Here is a 21,908-nt window from a genome sequence, read left to right on the forward strand (position 1 = left end):
TTGGCTTCTCCCCGCACCTTTCTCCACTGCTATTAGTGTCAGATTAGCTCCATGTTTGTAAATGCATTGTAAAATATTTGTAAGTAATCTGAATCTGCATTTGTTATGCTATGTTTTATGCTCTCACAGCTTTTCATGTATACTATTGTAACTAACTTGTCACTACGCTTACTGTGTCCTGTAACCTAAGATATGCGCCCAGATGCCTTTGGGCAAGGTGCTCTATACAAATAAACAAAATACAAATACTATTAATCAATTTAATCATTTCAATCCTGCATCTTAGTTGCCTATTCTCCCTCCCACGCCCCTCAGATGGGGAACCAGAAGATTGTATAGTGAAGGCCAAAACATCATGACTCCCAGAATTGAGTTAAACGATGTACCACTGCAAAACCACAAGATTATTCTGTTGATCTTTTTTTAAGTAATAATCTGAGCAAAATGTCAACAGGTTATGCGGTTTGTACTGTGCATCATTTTAAAGTAAAATCTGCCATGATTTATGCGGATTCCCTCTATGCCCATGGCTTGGCTCACGTCTTTGGTTAATTCTGGAAGCAACATGGCTGACTGAGGTCTTCAGGTACTCTTACACCAAATGGGATCTATGTTTTAGCCCTGTTGGAAGCTTTTTAACTACTTTTCACATGGCCATTGTGAATTTAAGTTGGACAATATGTCCCACTCAGTGGTTGAAAATGGCAACTCTCTGGTTGAGAACTGCAGTCCTAGAAGGCCCCCTGGCACCTAATGTTCTCGTTTGTATTTCAGTGCAGCAACCACCAATTGCGACTCATCCTAATCTACACTATTATTAATATACTGCAGTACCTACTACCAGAGTCTAAAAAGGTAAAAACGAGTGGTGGTCCAATGATCATTGAAAACTGCACACAGACACTCTTTGGAGCACTTCAGATTGCCGCCTGGTAAGGCCCACACTGCTTCTCCCTAATCTTGCTATATAGGTGCATTCTCTGGCTCATTCTGGATAAAGTGGCCTCAGTAACCATGGTAAACCGGGACTGGTTCACACCATGTGACCCCACAGCTTTTGTATCTGTTGTGTCTGTTTGGCTGCAATGTGAGAAGCTGTAAAGATATTACCTGCCCCGCGCCCGGGCACCGCAAGGACTGTCGCATCTAGATAGATGTTATAAAGCTTCCCAAATATCTTAGTTATGGATTTTGTTTGTTGGTGGAAATGTTTTGAGGATTGGTAGAGGCATATTCGTGCCGAATGGCTCCTTGATTGGTCTTCCTGCAGTTAACAGAGACAGAGGTACACACTTCACTGGACGGCTTTGTAGAGATATCTGTAATGTCCTAAACCTAATTCAACATTGTCATTGTGCCTAGCAGCTCCAATCTAGTGGGGTAGTATAACACCCTATTGGTGCTATCATGGTACCTATCAGAGGTTTGTAGACATTGGCCTCTGATGGCTCGAAGGCCCACCTTTGGTGTTGCTGTATATGCAAAATAACCTGAAGAAAATGCATAGGCTGTCACCACATGAGATTTTGATTGGGTGCCCGATGTGCATAGCAATATCCTCTCCTTGGACAGTACATTGTTTGGATTTACACTTGGCAGGTGCATCTATTATGAATTGCTGTAAGACCCTTATGAAGGCTGTCCGAACTCTCCATAGGAAAGTCAAGAAATCACTGCTGGAACCTGCTGTAGGACCTTGCTATTTCCTTTGAACTGAGTACTCGGTCTACTTGCTAGTGCATCAGAGAATGTCTGTGCTGCAGCTAGAGTGAAAGGACTTTTTCCTACTCCTTCTCACTATGCAGGCCACCATAGTACCGGAGAATACAGCCACCGCCTGATGCATTAAATTCGACTCTGCTCCGATCTATACTTGAGGGGGGTGTAACAGCAGGGCCAGCCATACCCACATACTTCTGAGACGGGAGCCACGTCTTCAATGACTGTTCAGAATAATATTGTTGCTTCAGCGCAGGCTTTGCAGGTGACTTCATAAGGTAATGCTGTGTCATTGCTCGTAAATACCAACCCAGAATCAGGAGAGCGCCCACCATATGATTCTGCTCTCCTGGGTCCCAATTCAGCTACTCAAGGGAGATATAATTTCCGTTTAAACAGTGGCTGCAACAGAAATTGAACAACTTGGTGAGGGGAAAACTATATACACTTGATTCTTTTGCAGATCACTCAATTGAATGCTTTCTAATTGTAGTACTTTATTTGTCTTCGAGCCAGTTGAAGTTTAAATAAGTCACCAGAGATGCTGCAAAGATAACATTTGCTGAAGACTCTTTGGTACTCATTCTATAATTGTGTTGCTGGTTGTTAATTGGTTTCTTGGTCCTTGTACGGACATCTGCCTATTCTCCGTTTTGCTGACCATTCTGTCTATCCATTGATGCATCCTGATAGCAACTTCTTTTATCTGCTTGCACTATTGCACTTTTGCTTAATTTCCATTTTGTTTACTGCTGGTCCTGTAATCTGCATACCAACTCCTTCAGAACTTGTAAAAGCAGAAGAGACTCAGAATCGTACTTGTCACTCAGTGTCAAGAACTTTTCGGCTGAAGTCTGTTACTATAAAGTGTCAAAATTAATCTTGAATCGCCTTCTAGTGATGATATTTGTCCTAACTGCTAAATCATTCAAAAATTGTGGGCACTAATGCATATCCTTGGATCGGAAGCTAGTATACCTTTCTACATGCTATGTAAGGCAATATGCCTGTATTCTAAATATTTCTAACTGCTGGATCTGTGCCCATCTCCCACATGACCTAGCCTCAGGGCTTCCTGAGGCTTTCTTTTAACTTCGGGCACCTCTGCAGTGATTTGAGATTGGCTTCCATATCTGATGGTCCTAAGCCCTGTTCTGGTCATTGTTCACAGATGGGTTACTCAGACCCTCCAAAGTTATCTCCTTGAAATCCTTTGCAGAAGAAAGGTGATGCAATGAGCCTGACTTCTCCTTCTACATGCCTTATCTGCTGGACTAATAATGGTTCTCTGTTCAAGGGCAATAGCAGGTGTAGATATTCTCCATCCGCCAGTGCAGGTGTTGTTGTTAACAATGTTACTGTCATGCATGGTGGACACATTACCTCTGGACCTGGAACACTGTCTTCACGCTGAACGGGTTATGCTCATAGAACTGCTAGACGTTTCTATTCTAAATGGCGGTTGTTTGATGTCCTGCCGGGAGAACGACATTTGCATTATTCACGTCGTTGAATTCACGTGATTCAGGGTAGTCATGTGTGTTACTGCATTACGTTCATAAGCAGCGTGGAGATGTTGCTCGCTGCTTCTGATTGAACTATGACGACGTTTGGTAGCTGAATCCTTGATCTGCGTCCTCGCATCTCTTCAGTTACTTCTTTGGATTTCTCTGGCGTGTTTCTTCGAGACGCAAATTCCTGGAGCTGCATTCTAGAAGTTACGGCAGTTTTTCCTGTTCACGTGAAATTCTACACGCTATGTTCGGCAGTCGTCCATTAGAAGACCAGCAGACTGCTTTCTTTCACACGTGAGTTTTGGCAGCACTGTCTGCGTGCTCTTCAGTCACGTGAATCCACACACGCGGGTTCCTGATATCTTCGCATGCTGCTTTTCTGACTGCGTGTAAGTTTGTTGCGTGTAAAAGCCCACGCGGTTTCTTGAAATCTTAAAGTGCGGCTGTCCTGGCTGCATGTACTTTGTTCGCGTGTAAAAAGCCCACGCGGACTAAGGAAATCTTCAGGTGCTGCTGCCCTGGCGGCATGTACTTCACACGCGGTCTACTATACTCTTTACACGCTGCGGTCCTGGTTACGTGTACTTTTGTTGCATGCCAAACACCACGCTGTCTACTATACTTTCAAGCGCGGCTGGGCAGGCTGCGTGAACTTTTGTTGCGTGTAAAACTGCACGCGGTTTTTGAACTCTTTGAAACGTGTAATTCCACATGCAAATTGTGCTTCGCTTTGGATTGAATCCCTGGCACCTGTGATGAGATAACCGGTGGACTCATTTCATAAATGTTCTGTTCTACGTGGGAAAGGAAGTATTACCAACAACTGTTTATTTGAAGGTGATTGTGCACAGTACTTTGGACGCTATCCTGTGGTGCACCAACCCGGTATCTAGCGTCAGCCTCGTGCCGTTCGGGATATGTCTCCCTTACTAACCTTCCCTCCTTTGTCGTTTCAATTCCTGGATTTCTTCAGAGACTTGTTGGTGGAGATTCCAGTTCTAAGCCTACAGGTTAGTGTTGTACTAGTGCTATTGCTGTGCTATTAGTGAGAGTTTAGTTGGGAAACTTTCTAATCATACTTTATTTTACCCTAGGCTGACTTCCTATGATGCTCCCACACCCTTTCCAGTGATCCCTTTCTCTGCCTTTTACTAGTCAGAGAGTTGTATCATTTGGAAGGTCTAATTTGACTGCACTACTGTCAAGCCATGTGAATTATCAAGGATCCGGAAGAGCCCTACCAATTGTATCCTTTTTGGTTACCGTATCCTTTTCATAAGATACCTTGGTGATTTATGACAGTTACTTTCTCTTTTGATAAAGAATTTACTTTTGTAGACTCCGGTTATGCTACATATCTTGAAACGTTTTTAATTTATGGGACTTCAGCCGTCATATATGGATCGGGATGATAGTTATAGGAGATATGTTCTGCCTGCGATCAGATACTCGCATAAGTTACCGTAATTTCCAATAAAGTGCAGGGAATCTTGTCAGAAAACATTCATTAAATGTATAGGATAACGAATGCCTGAAAAAGGCAACTGGCTAAATTGTGATAAATACCTGCTGCTGCACAGAGTGGCAAACGCCTCAATTTCCCTTTCATTAATGCCCGTGAGCCGGTACCTATATGTACTATGATACTGCAAAACCAAATGGCTTTAGACACTATCCTGACTTGAAAAGGCGGTGTTTGTGCTCATGTGGGATGCAATTGCTGCACATTTACCCTAAATGATTATGACAATATCACTTCTATTATTTCCCACATTAGCAAATCTCTGGCTATATTGCACAAGGAGAATACTTGCACTGGCTGGTCCCTTTGGTTCTGGTTAACCAGTTTGATTGCCTCACTAGGAGCTGCCATAATTCTTGCAGTTCTAATGATTTCTGCTAGCCCGTTGGGAATTTATTGCATATATTTGTTAATCAAATGCGCTTTTAAATGTTTGAAAACAAAGACTGTTGACACCTTGAAAGTTCATGAAAAGCTTTTACCAGCGAAGACCTCTGAGAATATGGTTCAGAAATACATGGGTCTTTTCGATTTGATAATCCTAAATACTTAGAAGTGTGAGGTTACATGTCCTTAGCCTCAGTTGTGGTGGGATTACTGTTGATGAAAAATGCAATTATGTGAAATGAAGGTTTAAAAGATTTATACTACAATGTGATTGTAAGTGAATTCACACAAACATGAGAAAATATAATGATTTAAGAAAGTTAGACCTTTTGTTCAGTGCACCAGTCTAGTGTAATTAGAGAGAGACTATTATAAATCGTATATATGCTTGCTGTCAGAATAAAGAATGCAAATTTGGCTGATTGAAGCAGTATTTGGTTTTCCTGTTTGCTTTTGTCAGCCTCAGCACGTTTCTGTAACATCTGTTAACTTGCCAGGAGGATGTTTGTTTTGAGTTAAACATCTTCAAATGACTAGTAATAAGAAAGTGTATGACTTAATTGAATAATGGATGCACATCTGTGCTGGTATCTCTTGAAGACGGCAGGAATGATCTTGGAGGACCAAGACTTGCCTGTTTCCTCAGAGATGTCCATTTCACTAATTGGGAGGCGTTAAAACCTCCCTAATGAAGTGATGAAACCTTCCTGTAGCTAGAGTCCATGTGCTGAAAATCTGATATACGTTGTTGCACGTGAGACCTAGGGTAACACAGCTCTGGGATTGTTATGAGATCATGTACTGTGCATTTCTGTGTTCATCCGGAAGTGCTGCTATTATTACCAAAATCAATCGCCCATGCGTCCAGAGTATGGTTTCCTCTTCATTATGTTTAGAATTGGGGTATGGAAAGGTGGACAAAAGAACCATAATCCTCTGTCCTGTCTCATTTCCTCCATACTTACGTTCTGTCCTTCTGGACCACTTTTCTGTTGCACCCAAAAATAGACTTTTTTTAAAAAAACATTTTTTACATGAGGGCTGGCTTGCCTTCCAGAGCCCGCTCTGCGACTCGTTCTTCAGTCTTTTTTTCTCAACATTGCTTCTTGTCCTGTCGGATTTCTTTTCTTCCTGCCCGGTTCTTGCAGTTAGCCTTTTCCCACCACCTAGAGCATAAATGGTTCACGCTGTGTGCTCCTACAGGCGTTGGTATGCGGCGGAGGATCCCATAACCTCTGCCTCAAGTTTCTGGGTCAGGACCATCAGTGGAGTTCGTGTTTTTATTGCAACTTTCTATAGGTATACACAATTGAGAGAAGAATACGAAGGTGGGAGGACATTTTGACTGTATTCCTCAGGATCACCTGAGAGCCATGTGATGAATCTAATGGAGTCATCACGGATCCCCAAGCAGTGCCCTCCTCACATGTGGCCAGGGGACGGGCACTACCACCGAGGAAATGTCATGGCTTCATTGAATTAGACATGGTATCCCCCATTTGGCCATGTAAAAGGCTCCCTGATTCCCAATACCCTAATGGCTTGTTTCCATATATCTGTCCCCTCCCCTCTCTGTGTCCATCTTTGGGAAAATAGAGAAACCTTTTCCCAGCATCCTTTAAGCCAAACTCCCAGCTATGGTCTGAAGTATAAGCTCCAAGAAAATCGTTTTCATTACTAATTCCCCTTCATGTAGAATGGATCTTCCATATGGAACCAGTGAAAGATCCTCCAAGTACTATGTGTCAGTTGATATTGGTGGACTCCAATTCCCAAAACCACCTCAGTACTGAGACGAGAGGATGAAGGAATTGATGCCGAGCAGCAAGAGCTTCAAGAGCTTCAAGCTCAATGCGCGGGCTGGTTTTGTGAAAGCGCCTGTGTGGGAGACTTTTAATAATGGAAACCAAACTGAGAGGCTGCTCAAGAGAAGACGTTGCATCTCCCTTGGAGGTGGGTAGGAGCTGGAGGCATGAGCAGATGTGGCAGAGCCAATGGCTTGCCAGCAAAGAGGACGGAATTGTTGGTAAGCGGCGCAAAAAGGTCTGGAACCGCAAGATGATTCCTGGGCATTCGGCAGCTGGAGGAAGCTGTCACCATCACCAGGAGCTGGAGGCAAGAAGGCGTGCAGTAGCGGAGCCGCCCGATAAAGCGGAGAGACATTAAAGCGGTCTGGAGAGGAAGGCAAGTGGCAGTGCTGCGCCGTGTAAGCACAATGGGACCGAAGACGTCACACAGAGCCGGAAGGTCTGTCCAAGCAAAGTGAGGATCCTGAGGCATTTCGGCTACCGCGCCAAACTCAGTTTGAACTTTGTAAACCTGCAGAGACAAACAATAAGAAGATTGTGAGTCAAAAAGGCAGACTACAAATACAACCCATAAGAATATGAGTGCATGGAATGTCGATGTGGGTAAAACTGAAAGTGAACATTGAATAAACTAGACGTCATAGTTTCCCTCCCCGGGGGTTGCCAGTATCAAAAGACTGACCTTTTGCTCTTGCTGCACAACTAAATGAACTCTTCCCTTGCCAATCCCTTATACTCAAACCCGATTGACCTGTTTTTCCTTAGCACAGGGAATGCTATCAATTATGCCTCATCTATGGTTTAACCAGCTTTTTTTTTGTGCTGATTACGCATCTTCATCTAGTAATTATGAACATTGAGGAGACCTCTTTTATTGTCCTTCAATAACTGCCTCAATTCTTGTTGCAACATCTTAGTTTCTTGTTGGATTTCTAATAGACTGAAAGAAGTACAAGTGTTAGGGGTCGGCCAAAGTGGCGGTTAGCTGGAGAATCCAGTTTTAATTATCAGATTCCTGGCACCATATTACCCCTCATAGATGAGAGAAAACTCTGTGAGACGCACAGTGGAGGTAATGTAATATTGAGATTACTGCTTGATTTTTAAAAAACATGCTTCTCCTTTTCATATATATTTTCTACAACGTGCAGACTCTATTATATCAGTCACTTTCCTAATCCCAGCATCTACCTCCTTTGAGTCCCTCAAACACGTGTTCACTAACTTGGGCCATTCCTTCAAAAATGCAATATACACCTTTACTGTTCTCCTTTCTGTAGCTGGCCAGAAGACTGTGAACTGTCTTGCCCCTGTATGGACTGTAAAATGCATATCTGACTCTGGAGAGGCTACCAAATCCACATGCCTATCCTTTCCGCTAAATCTTCTCCCTACCAAACTCTGTCCTGCACGTTCTCCTCCTCAAAACCCTCTATTACCTCCCAGTATTATCTGTCCTTTCCTTTCTTCCAATGTGTTGAAACATTGCAACTGCAGGAGCTGCAAGGGCCATTTCCATTTTTAGTCAATATTAAACCACAAATTAGACAAGTGATCGAGAGGAACCATTGGGCAGCTTGGCTCAAAAAGGGTTAAAACTAATACAAGTCCTACCTCAAAATCACTTCTTGCACACCTCCATCGATACAAATACCTTTAGGGTAATTCACATGCACGCTTTCATAAATAAACTGTTTATACATTTCATCTCATCGGCGCATACATTTAGATCATATGTTACGCCTAGTGATAAAACAGTAAAGGATACGCGGCAAATCTCCTCTGAATTCCCAATTGACAGAATTGTCACTACGAACCTCAGACTTTTCCTTCGTGTGAACGCTGCCGGAGAAAACTTCATACGCACCTACTCCTCTTCACAATACGATACAGAAGAAAATTATGCATGTGCGTTGCTAACAGAAAAAAAACCACAATAAAGGATACTTCTATGTTCCCGAAACTCAGAAACGTCTTCCACCTTCATACAGAGCCGCTTTGCTCCTCGATTGTCCCATTTGTTTTTTCGTAGCAGCGTCCCATTTGTTCTTTGCTACTGGGGACGAGCACTTCAACTTCACACTTGTCTGCCATTATCCGGAATCCGAAGCTGCTCTCCCGGCTTCATACTTCATGTTTTTTTCGTAGCAGCAGACCCTTTCATTCCCGATCCGCTTCAAGCCTTCTTTGCTCGGCACCACACTGCGGTCATGTCGTTCGTTTTGACATGCAACCAAATGTGCTCTTCAGTTCCGTTGACTCACGTTGCAGGGTCCTTTACTCGGACACGCCGCACTCCACTAATACGGGACTCCATTAGTAAACGCAGGTCATTCGTGATAAAGCTTGCCAAACGGATAACGTCTACATTCCTCGAATGAACGCAATCCCAGGGTTCTATGAGATCGCCAACTCTCCAGGACACACCCTGACATCATCATTTCCAACTTAGCAGGCAAGCTGTCTTAACTCCAGGTGCCCAACCGTCATCCATTCACGGGCCCCCTGTGCTCAGTCTTCAGTTAAAACTTGCTGTACATTGAAAGCTGCCGGCGCTTCTGTCAACTATCAGCTTTTACTCTTAGGGGTGTGCTTCAATGCTAGGTCTTGCACTGTTTTCCCCAATTACAACCGCTCCAATAAAACTTATTTCAAGATAGGGGCTACATTTTCACGTGGGGCTTCACAGCTATCCCGAGCTACTTCTACTCCCGAACTTCTTATCTTCGCGCAGGGTGCCCTCAACTTCACCGCTTGCTTCAGCAAGGGGCCTCCCTTGTCTACTTCCAAATCTTTTGCGCTCTACTTGACATCTGCTAAAATTACTTCAAGCTTTATGCTTCAACCTTGCGGGGCCAGCGCATCCCTCTTGGGGTTTGATTGTGTAACACACATGAAAAATGATGCTCATGGAGTAGGTGAGGCTACAGAGTCCAAGATCACACAAAACCTAAGAAACACACACAGCAAAACACATGTAAGAGTGGGAAAAAGCGTCGACACAATGTGGCTGTAATTACCAAATTCATGGGTGACCAACAGGATATATAAGCGAGCACTGGCTATAGCGAAGAAGCGTGGAGTAATCCAGCACAATGGGGGGCTGCTTTGGAGTCTGCAAAAAAAATGGCTGTCCTGAGTAAACGCACACATACTGGAGAACCACCCCATCATCCTGACAACACTCATCGCACAGCCAATCAGGTGCTGCTTAAATCAAAAACACTTGACCAACACCCCACAAAGCACTATATGAAAATTTTGAAAGACATTTATACCAATGTTTAACATAACTTCAAAGCTGTAGTAAATACTTTTTAAAGCATCAATAGTCAAATAACTTTTTCTTAACATTAAAATATTGAGGAAGTAAAAATGGTGGACACATTCACCACACAATACAAATTCAGCCAAGGAGTGAAAAAAGCTGTGGTTGGAGGGAGAATGGGCGAGAATGGGAGGAAAATCCTATAGATTTCACTTAGCAATGGGCGTTAAATGGGTGGAACACATAGCCGAACTACATAAATCCATCCTGGTATTTTAACTTTTTTCTTTCTCTACAGAATTGGGAACACTGTCCAACGGTGCTTAACTCTTTCCATTGCGCATGTCGGCCCGACTGGCTTTAGCATGTGCCCGTCGTGCGACTGTTCCTTCCCGACAGCAGATCCCCACGCACTCACTCCAATGCCTTGGCGAGGACCACAGTTGGGACGGATGCTCCGCGTGTGAAACCCTCACGCCCAGGTCGCTTAAGCACTGATTAGAGCATTGAAGGGACCTTTTTAACGGGACTCCTTCTCAGAAAATTAAGGACTACATCTGGAGGAAGACACAGAAGGGTGCGTGCATTGTTCTCCAAGGCACCATGCAGAGGTGTCTCCTTTGCGGGGAAGCCCTTTGGCATGAAGGGTCTGTCTGGCCCTCACACCAGCTCAGGGAGCACTGAGGCTCATGAAGCTATCAGCCTCACGGCTGAGGGAGTCCAAGGGCCCTACCATTCCTGCAGCTGAGGGACCTGTGGGCTCTACTACCACCAGGACCCATCCCGAGGCCCAACACCCTGATATCGGGTCTCTACCCGAGGGAGCGCCTTAACGCAGAGCCAGTACTACCGGGCGGGAGGCAGAGGGCGCACAGGCTATCTGGTGTATACCTGAGGTGCAGTGTGTGGCAGACCCAGTGCGGCATGCAGGCCGAGCCCGGGAACACGCTGGCTACAGGTCCACGTGCTCATGGCGCGGACAAAATGGCGGCAGCTTGTGACAAAATGGCGGCCACTCCAGAGCAGCGAAGGCGGGAAGCCTCCAGGTAGGTGCGGAGGCCCGCCCGACCTCCCAGCAGCCAGGAGATGTTTTGCTCCTAGGACAGACCAGGTATCATTGACCACGCCCTCCCGCCAGTCAGCTGGTCCATGTCTTATCCCAACATCTCGGGGTCTAGGTACAGCAACACCCTGCAGGGGCTGGGGAGGGAGCTGGCATATTTGCTGCCTCAAGATCACGCTCAGCCAGCATGTGAGGACAGGTTTTTAAAAAAAAAATGAATGCCCTTCATGCATTCCCCACAAATGGGCTCCATTCTCAGGGGCGTTATTAAGGACCTGCTACCCCCAGCGCAACCCACGCCAGCACAGCCAATGCTGCCTCATCCGGCTCCATCACCGCAGCAGCCCAGTCCTGAGGCTCCAGCTACCCTGGTGCAGGTCCAGGCACCCCCCCCCTCAGAGGAACCCCCAAAAGGCAATGGGCACCACCCCTCTAGTGAGAGGACCAGCAGGACACAGACGAGGAGGAGCAGGATACTCCCTCATCAGCAAAAGCCTTCCATGGCAGGATTGCCGACTTGTCAGAATGCCTGGGTATCCCCCAGCCACAGAAGGAGCTCCCAGAAGCAGGTGTTCTAGCAGAGATTCTGAGCATCAGGGTCGAGGCAAGGTCTGGCATCCCCCTACAAAGGGATGTGGAGGCCTTGCCCAAAAAGGGCTGGCTCAAGCCCCACTCCATGCAACCCATTAACAAGAAGCTGGATGCTAGGTTCATACGGAAGGGGATGGCATACTGCTCTCTACACACTCGCAGCCTCATCAGTAATCGTTGCTGCATCCATGTATGCCAAGCCCCAGGCCTCGTCATCCAGTACCGCCACGACAGCCCACCGGAACAAAGAAGAAATGACCCTCAAATCATACGCCAAGCAGGTCTACTGAAATGCCGGCTGCACCTCAGGCAGGCTAACGCAGATGCTATCCTTGCTGCAGCTAATCAACGCATGTGGAAGTTGATTGCAGATTTCATGCCTGACATCCCTAAGGACAAGCAGGCCTCTTTCAAAGCTGGCCTAGTTGAGGCCAAACTGGTGGCGCAGGACATAATGGAGGCATTCGTGGGTTACATCAGCATGGCCGACAGGGCAATCTGTCTGGCAACAGACATGAGGACGACGGCCTGGCTTAAGGCTACCAGGTTCAACCTGGATGTGCAGGATAGAATCTTGGACCTTCCGTTTGAGGGGGTGATCTCTTCCACTCCTCCACTGATGAGGAACTCGATAAGAGGAGCACCTCTCACACTGCAAGGTCTCTGGCCAGCCTCACAAAACAAGCACCTAAGCCATTCTCACAGGCATAGTCCTGCTCTGACAGGGGGCATTAATTTGGCAGCATCCACGGGTTCCAGGACCGCAAAGCCAGACAGCCGGACAGGTCTCCTACTCGGTACTGGAGAAAACACCATAAAGCATCTCATAAGGGGTTCTTCCAGGCCCCCTCCTTTTCCTCAGCCTCTAACCAGAAGAAACAATGACGTTGTGTCTCAGGTCCACAGCACCCCAGGCTGGCCCTATATAGTCGGGGTTGGCGGGCGAGGTTCGCGGACGCCTGCGTTATCTCAGTGGTGTCCTAGGGCTATTAGTTAGCTCTACCTTCTCCACTTCTGCCTCCCCACCCTTCCCACAGATCGCCACACCATCACTACTGGCGGAGATTCGCTCCCTCGTACAGAGCAAAGCGGTGGAGCATGTCCCCCCTCCCAGCAGGGGCAGGGATTCTACTTCTGCATCTTCGCGATCTAGAAGAGCCAGTCAGGCCTACATGTGGTGTTGGATCTATCTTCCCTGAACCTTTGCCTACCCTTGCAGAAGTTTAAGATGGTGACACCAGGACTCATTGTCATAACACTGTGGGGGAGACTGGACGTGTTCCCTGGACCTGAAGGACGTGTATCTCCACAGTCCCATTGTGCAGCCTCAACGGGCCTTCCTCAGTTTCCGGGTCATTGGCCTTCATTTTCAGTACAAGGTTCTGACTTTTGGGCTAAACTCAGCTACGAAAGTCTTCACAAGGCTCATAAATGTGGTGGCGGCTCTCTTCATGTCAGATGGGAGGCATGTCTACCCGTACCGCAATGACTGGCTAGTCGGGGGTACTTCTCCGGAGCAGGTTTGGGACTCAGCAGACAGGCTTATCTCTACCCTATTCGAACTTGGCTTCTCGATAAACTACCAAAAGTCTCACCTCAATCCTACACAGAGCTTTTCTTGGTCTTGGTATCAACAGCTTCTGGGCCTACTAGAATGTGTCCTGGCGGTTTTGTACACCAGACTCCGCATGAGGAGGCTCCAGTTGCATTTCGCGGATTCTTGGGATCAGAAATCAGGGAATTGGGGGGGACAGCAATCTACATTCCGCAAAACACCTGGACCACGACCTCAGATGATGGCAACAGAAAGAACATTCTGGTGGGCAGACCCTTCCGGCAACCCCCTAAAGTCTCCCCCCCCCCCCCCGTAGAGTACTCAATGACCACAGATTCCTCACTTCAGGGGTGGGGAGCCACTATGGGAGCCCACTCGGTGCACGGCCTCTCGACCTCGACCGACAGGCAGAATCACATCAACTGGCTGGAGCTTATGGCGATGCAGTTGGCACTCTGTTCTTTTCAACTGAAACATCAAGGCCAGATTGGTGTGCATCAAGACAGACAAAACGACCTGCATGTTCTGTATCAACATGCAGGGGGCACCAGATCCCCTCAATTGTGCGCGTTAATCTTGGCAATCTAGGAATGGGCTATCAGCCAGGAAGTGAATCTCGGCGGTCCACTTCCCGGTAGAATCCACCTGTTAGCAGACAGACTCACTCAGTCGCTTGGCTGCGGACAATTAAGAGTGGCAGATGAACGGGAGAGTCCTTCAGGAAGTATTCAGCAGATGGGGTCTCCCAACAACTGACCTGTTTGTGATGGCACAGAATCAGACGTGTCAACAGTTCACGTCCTGGGGAGGTAAAGGATGTAACTTTCTCTGGGATGCACTCCAGATTCCCTATGACAGGATGTGTGCATATGCATTCCCTCCCACACCGCTCGTGCACAAGGTAGTAGATCAGGAACTCGGGGAGCTCAGACTTATCCTTGTGGCGCCTCACTGGTGGCATGCCCATGGTTCTCGAACCTGAAGCAAATGTCTCTGCAGCCATGAATTCTACTCCAGCTTGGTAAGGGCCATCTACTAGCACAGCCAGGAGGCACAGTGCTACACCCCTCTCCAGAGAGGCTAGCCCTAGGGGCCTGGTTCCTGAGCAGCTAACTCTCCAGAACCTTCAGTTGTCCAGCGACAATCTGGAGATCATTCAGAATGCCAGGAGCCTGGCTACATGCAAGCAGTACAAAAGCAAATGGACAAGATTCTGCTTGTGGGGTAAGGAACATGAGGGGAACCCACTGACATGCACCCTCGACCAAGTCTTGTCATTTTCGGCCTATCTCGCCAGGTCTGGCATCCAGGTTGATACCTGCAGAACGTACCTGGCCGCTATTGATGCGTATAGGAACTCCTACTCTCTCGTCCTTTCCTCAGCCAATCCTGTAGCAAAGAGACACCTCACTGGACTGACCAGGCTGTACACCCCCTGGCGAAGCACCCTCATCCCGTTTAGGACCTAAATGTAGTCCTAAGCGCTATAACCATTTGAACACATGGCCATGGCAGACATTAAATTGGTCACACTAAAGACAGCCCTGCTAGTTGGGCTTACTTCAGCTCGCAGAGTAGGCGAGATCCAGGCATTAGTCGCCTGGGAGCCATACACTAGATTTCACAAGGATATGGTGGTGCTCCATACACACCCAAAATTCCTTCCGAAGGTGGTTTCATCCTTATGTATCAACGAGGAGATTGTGCTCCCACATTCTTCCCGGACCCCAAGGAAGATGCAGAGAAAACTCTCCACTGCCTGGATGTCAGGAGGGCGTTGAAATCTGATCTAGACAGAATAAAGGGCATCCGCAGGTTGGATGCACTGTTTGTAACATTCAGAGGCTCTAGGCCTGGGCAGAAGACCTCCAAAGCATCCATAGCTCGATGGATGACAGCAGTTATCCAGGAGGCATACAAGGTGCAACTTAAGGATCTGCTGCAGGGCATACATGCGCATGCGGTGAAAGCTAAAGCGACTGCAGTCGCCTTCAGTGCCATTTTCCCTTGCAGGTGATCACCAGGGTGGCAACATGGGCCACATCTCTGCTTTTTGCAAGCACTACTGCCTGGATACGAGTGCCAGGCTGATGCAGCATTTGGCCAAGCGGTGCTGCATAATCTTTTTGCCCAGAGGGTCAGGCTCTCCTCCCCAAGGCATTGTTAGTTGTAATTCCCGATACACGATGGAGGAAAGGGGACGGGACGTAGAAGTAATTAAGTGTTACTCACCGGAGTGACTTACTACTCGTAGTCACCATCCATCCCCTTATGATAAGACCAGTATGGTTGTTAAAATATAATACAGCTGACGCGTCAAAAGGGTACTGAGGTGTGGCGCCAGTGGGTGGGGTTAGGGGAGCCTGTGCTCCTTGGGTCGCACCCCTGAATGCCAGTAAATCTAAATGAGAAATGTATTTTTCTAGTGGAAAAGAGGCTCTATCCTGTCCCTCGCGAGGCACGCCCATACAGGATGGAGGAAAGGGGACTATGGACTAGGAGTACATTAGTCACTCCGTTGAGTAACACTTAATTTACCAATGATGAGTGTCTTTAAATCGATAGCCTGAAATCGCTTCATTGGTTATCGTTCTTACAGGGGTCCCCTGTCTCGTGAAAGGCTCAGTCAAGAGCGGCCATTAGACATGTTAATCAATAGACATGTTAAACTCACACTTGAGAGGTAATTTTGTCATTCGTATACAACATGCAGGTGTATTTTTCAAAAATACCCAAACTGAGTATTGTTAACCCATTCTCCTATATTGCTGCATTGGTGCAGGACCCAATTTTGGATGATTGACTCCCATGACATAATGATAATGTTGCCAGTAAACACGCATACGCCTACGTCCCGTCCCCTTTCCTCCATACTTATGGGACATCTCTCCCTCCTGTGGGACGGGACCGGAGCACTTTGTAAAAAGCATCCAAATTCTTTTAAAAAATGTGTCCCTCCTCTCTTTCCAGAGCGGGGCCCGGCACGCGGCCGTAACCCGCCCACCTTGGCTCTGCCCCGCGCATCGCCCATCAGTCCTTTTCTCCGCACGATCGGGGCCGGACACACTTGCATCCTCGGAAGATTTTCTTCCCTTTTTTCCCTCTCTGGCTCTCGCTAGCGTTCGTTTACTAGTCTGTCTGTCTTTTAAACTAGATTTTCCAGACTGTTCATCGTGTCACCGTCGCGTCGCGAGGGCGGATCCCCATCCTCTTTGTTTAGAGTGTTTGGGTCCAGAACACCGTTGGGACTCCTGTTTTTACTGTGACTCCCTTTCGGTCCGGGCAACGTAGGTTGGAGCGGTGGGAGGAGGTGTTCGGACAGACTCCTCCTTCGCATTTTCAGGCGTTCATCGACGAGAAGAAAAAACGCCCAGTAAGTTCTTTACTTTTCAGAGCACCCCGGCCGGGGGATACCTTTCCGGGTTCCTCTCGACCAGGGAGGGGCGTTGATCGCTCTGTTACCGGGGTTCGCCCTGAGGTGCCTGTTGGGCCTAATAATTCTACCAGAGTTTTCTCCGAGGGTCTCCATAAGGGGCCTGTGTCCACCGGAGTACGCTCCGAGGCCCCTCCTGTGGGGACTGTTTGTAGACCCAGTTCTACTGAGTCGTGGGGTGCCGGAGCTTGCTCTGAGGCCACTCTTTCGGCTTCCCTCAAAAACAAAACCGGGGTGCGCCCCGAGGTCTTGGCTGGGCTTGAGGTTACCGAATGGATGTTCGAGGCCCATGCAGGATACCAACAGTTCTGATGGGCCGGGCAAGGCCCTGTTGGTGACAGCGCACCATTCCCGCTCTTGTGGTGACACCAGATCTGTTGAGGGGGCAAAGAAGAAAGTTTCTTCTTTTACCGGCAGTGCCGAGGCCCTTCCTTCGAAGGCTCAGTTGGCGGTTGGTATGTCGCAGATACATTCCAGGCCTCATAGTACCGGCTCTGCCGAGGTTCCTTACGTTAAGGCTAAAATTAAGACCCCTGACCCATCGACGGGGACCGCTGCCTCACTTGCTCACGCGCCGCAGTTCCCCTCAGATGAGGACAAAATGGCGGCCGTTCCCGCCACGACCACGGCGGACATTTTAGGTACTACTCCTACAACTACGCCATCGGCCCCTGGTGTAGGGTTCAGTCCTTCGGTGAACCTAAGGTCCCTTGTGCGCATCCTTAACGGCAAGTTTATGATTGGAACGCCCGGATGCCTCTTCCGCACAATGTTTCGTTGCCCTTGGGGGCGGCTCCCTTGATTTATGTGGATTTGTCGGTGGAGGGGCCGGTGTGGCACCCTTCTCCTTTGTCCCCCTCATGAGAGGCCTCCTCAGGTTCCGAAACAAACTCCTGAGGACGCTTTTTCGGTAAATTTCAAGCGCTTATGTGCACCGACCCCATGAGGGAATATTTCAAAGGGCTTTTCAAGGAGATATGTCCACCCGCGCCTCTGGCTCCACCCGTTCCGACGGTGGTTCCGCCGGCGCCTCCCTTGCCCGTGGTGCCTCCCCCTGCACTTCCGCCTGTGCCACCATTGTCCCCAGTGGACAAGGCAGTGCCTGACACGGCTCAGCAGGATCCTGACCCTCAAAGCGATCAGGACAACGAGGACCTTCCTCGCTCTATCAGAGCTTTCCATGACCGGGTGCTGGACATGAGTTTCTTAGATGTTCTGATGCCCGAGGCACCTGCTCCGCAGGAGGGCGTGCTTTCTGGGGTGTTCACCTTGTCTCCTTTGGAGCGTACCGGCCTGTTCTTACAGAAGGGCGTTCTGGCCGAGGTCCATAGAGTTGGGAAAAGCCACACTCGGGACTTTTTGTCAATAAAAAGATTGACGCGAGGTACAGGCTGCATTCTTCGGAAGAAGTGGCCTTGTCGTCTTGTCCGCCCCCCTCCTCCACAGTGGTGGCTGCGGCTACGTTGCAATCCAGGCCTGCAGCATCCTCCTCAGCGACGGCTACTCGGGTCTTGGGAAAGGAGGACAAACTCCTGGACTCCCTAGGGAGGAAAATCTTTGCCAATTCGGCCCTAGAGCTCAGGCATGCTAATGCAGAATTGATTTTGGCGGGCGCTAACAAGTGGATGTGGAGAGGTCTGTCGGAGTTTGAGGAGCACATACCGGTCGAGAAGTTGGCGGATTTAAGAGGAGGCCTTTCTGATGCCAGGGTATTGGCCCAGGATCTCCTGGAGGCTGCGGCTCATCACGTAGACACCTCGGCTTGGGGTCTGATGCTTGGGGTTGATGCCTCACGGCAAGCGTGGCTGCATGCCACTAAGTTCTCGAAGGAGGTGCAAGACAAGGTTCTGGACCTTCCTTTTCATGGTAAGGAGCTTTTTCACTCTTCTACGGATGTAGAGCTCACCAAAACCAAAGACAGCACTCAGACGGCTAAATCATTGTCTGTTCTGGTTAAAGCTCCTTTCAAGGCTCAAAGGCCGTTGTCGCAAGCTCGACCTTCCTCTGGTTTTAGGGGCTTCCTCGACCGCAAATCTCGCAGAGTGGATACTCCTGCGGGGAATAACCAGCGTAGACAACAGTGTACGCAGTATTTCTCCCGCTCCTCAGCCTCCTCATCAGGTTCAGGTGGCACCGCCACCGATAAACCTGCCAAATGAGGGTTTTCCGCGCTCACACGAGACCTCGGTGGGAGGACGCATTGCGTCTCATTGGGAGGCATGGCAGGCCATCACAGAAGACAGATGGGTCTTGTCAGTCGCTCGAGCGGGCTTCTGCTTACCTTTACCCCCTACCCCACCCCTCAACCCTCCTTTTCAGCTGTCAGGCTCACCCTCCCTCAAGGCCGAGGTTCAGAAACTTCTGCACCTCAGATCTGTGGAACCCGTTCCCCTTGGGGAGCGAGGGGAGGGCTTCTACTCCCGGCTTTTTCAAACCCAACCAGGCTGGCCTGCGCACCATCCTAGAACTTTCCCAATTCAATCTTTTCCTACCCCAAGAGAAATTCAAGATGATCACGCCCGGCCAGATTCGCTCCTCTTTGTAGACGGGTGGTTGGCTCAGCGTGGTGGATCTTCAGGATGCGTACCCTGATTTGAAATCCACACAGGAGATACCTCCGCTTCTCTTTGGGAGAGGAGCACTTCCAGTTTCAGGTGCTTCCTTTTGGCCTCAGTTCGGCGCTGCGTGTCTTCACAAAGATGTCGGTGATTGCGTCCTATCTTCGTCTCCAGGGTATCCATGTGTATCCCTATTTGGACGACTGGCTCCTACGCAGCGCTTGTCCGTTGGCAGCAGCGGGCAACCTCCAGTCTCCTTCAGCTCCTGTTCCATCTTGGGCTGTCGGTGAACTGGCGGAAATCCTCCATGACGGTCTCATAAGACCTGACTTTCCTGGGTTTTCGTTGGAACACAATAGACTGCCGAGTGTATCTGACCGGGGACAGAATGGCGGATCTGTTGGCCACGTGTCAGACGTTTGTGCAGTCGGAGAGCATGTCGGCCTGGTGGTTCCAGAGGCTTCTGGGCCTCATGGCCTCGTGTGTACTGGCTCTTGCTGGTCTCAAAATGAGACAGACCCAGATGGCTCTTCGGAGTTCCTGGCGTCAGGCTGTGGACCCGGACTCCAAGTGGATAATGATTCCGGATTCCATGAGTGGACCTGGACTGGTGGTCATCTCTCAGCAACTTGTCAGTGGGCGCGGGGTTCCAGGACCCAGCCCCCATGGTGATGATCACGACAGACTCCTCCCTTTTCGGGTGGGGTGCAACGTTCGATCTTCTTAAGTTCTCGGACCTCTGGTCGCCTCAGGACAAGCTCCTGCACATAAATCATTTGGAGCTTCTGGCGATTTTTCTGGGGCTCAAGGCGTTCAGACCTCTCATTGTCAACAAGGTGGTCCGCATAAGAAGGAACAATGCGGTGTCAATGTATTACATAAACGAGCAAGGGGGAACGAAGTTTCCCCCTCTCGTGGACCTGTCCATCCAGATTTGGGAGTGGGCCGTGCTTCATGGGGTCTGGCTGCTTGCAGTACACACCCCGGGCCGGCTGAATGTCACCGCGGATGCCCTCAGCCGGCGGACAATGGTCAGCTACGAGTGGGAATTGAAGACAGAGATCCTCTCGTGGATTTTCTCACGTTGGGGCACACCAGAGGTGGACCTCTTTGCCACGGCGGTAAACAAGAAGCTTCCTCAGTACGCCTCCAGAAGGGGGCGGGGAGCCTCCTCTCTGGGGGACGCACTCGAGATTCCATGGCACAACATGAGAGCTTACACCTTCCCGCCTCTTCCCCTAGTTCACCGAGCAATTTGGAAGTTGAAGAGCTCTGTCAACTGTTCTCTTCTACTGATAGCTCCGCGGTGGCCGGCCAGGTTTTGGTTCTCAGAACTTCAACACCTGTCGGTGTGTCCGCCGATCAGGTTACCAGTAACTCCCAATCTTCTTCACCAAGGGGAACAGCAGATATGGCACCCCTCCCCACAATCGCTCAACTTGGTGGCATGGTGCCTGAGTTCACGTATCTAGAGCATTTGGGTTTGTCTGCGGATAACATGCGCATTATCCAGGCAGCCAGGAAACCCTCGTCCAGATCCCAATACTAGAGTAAATGGCTCAGGTTCTGTCATTGGTGTTTGGAGAAAGAATTGGACCCGAGGGTGGCGACAATTGACACGGTGCTGTCCTTCGTATCCTCCCTAGCAGAGTCAGGGGTTCATGTTCTGTCTTGCAGGACTTATTTCTCGGCGATTTCCGCTTCTCTACAGACCGGTGTTCTTATTCTTTAACTAACCCGGTGGTGAAGAGACATTTTGCTGGCTTGACACGCATCTACCCTCCGGTTCGTAGTCTGCACCCGCCTTGGGACCTAAGTGTAGTCTTGACGGTGCTGTGCCATAAACCTTTTGAGCCAATGCCTACGGTTGACCTCAAGTACGTTTCCTGGAAAGTGTCCTTTCTGGTAGCCGTTACGTCAGCGAGTAGAGTGAGTGAGCTCCAGGCATTGTCGGTGGAGCATCCTTTCTTGGTCTTTCACAAGGACAAGGTAGTCCTTCGTACGAACCCAGCTTTCCTACCAAAGGTAGTGACCGAATTCCATCTGAATCAGTCGATTTCCCTTCCAGTCTTTCCAGTCTTTTTTTCCGAACCCTGCCTCGGAGGCGGAAAGGGTTCTACACTGCCTGGATGTCCGAAGAGCTCTTAAGTTCTACCTGGACAGGACTTCCGAGCTTCGGAGCTCTTCCCAACTGTTTGTGACCTTCAGTAAACCTCAGGGCAGGCCGGCGTCTAAGGCATTCATTTCCAGATGGATTGCCGCCTGTATCACGGAATCTTTCACCGTCCAAAAGCTGAAACCTCCTAAAGGTATCCATGCACACCAGGTGCGAGGCAAGGCAGCCGCGGTTGCTTTTCAGAAGTATGTTCCCTGGGAGTCTATTGCTAAAGCGGCTACTTGGGCCTCCCCATCTGCTTTCTGTAAGCATTACTGCCTCGATATGAGCTCTAGAGCTGACGCTCAGTTCGGCCAGGCTGTGCTGAAGAACCT

The 21,908-nt window shown here is 48.9% G+C and overlaps 1 protein-coding gene across 7 annotated transcripts in view; it reads left to right on the top strand.

Annotated features, from left to right (window-relative positions):
- The window catches only part of TMEM59L (transmembrane protein 59 like), a 690,169-nt gene that overhangs the window by 404,206 nt on the left and 264,055 nt on the right, over nt 1–21,908 (top strand). The gene's annotated exons all lie outside the window — the stretch shown is intronic.

This window comes from Ambystoma mexicanum, chromosome 1p (assembly GCF_040938575.1).
Source record: "Ambystoma mexicanum isolate Mex_15411 chromosome 1p, UKY_AmexF1_1, whole genome shotgun sequence".
NCBI lineage: Eukaryota > Metazoa > Chordata > Amphibia > Caudata > Ambystomatidae > Ambystoma > Ambystoma mexicanum.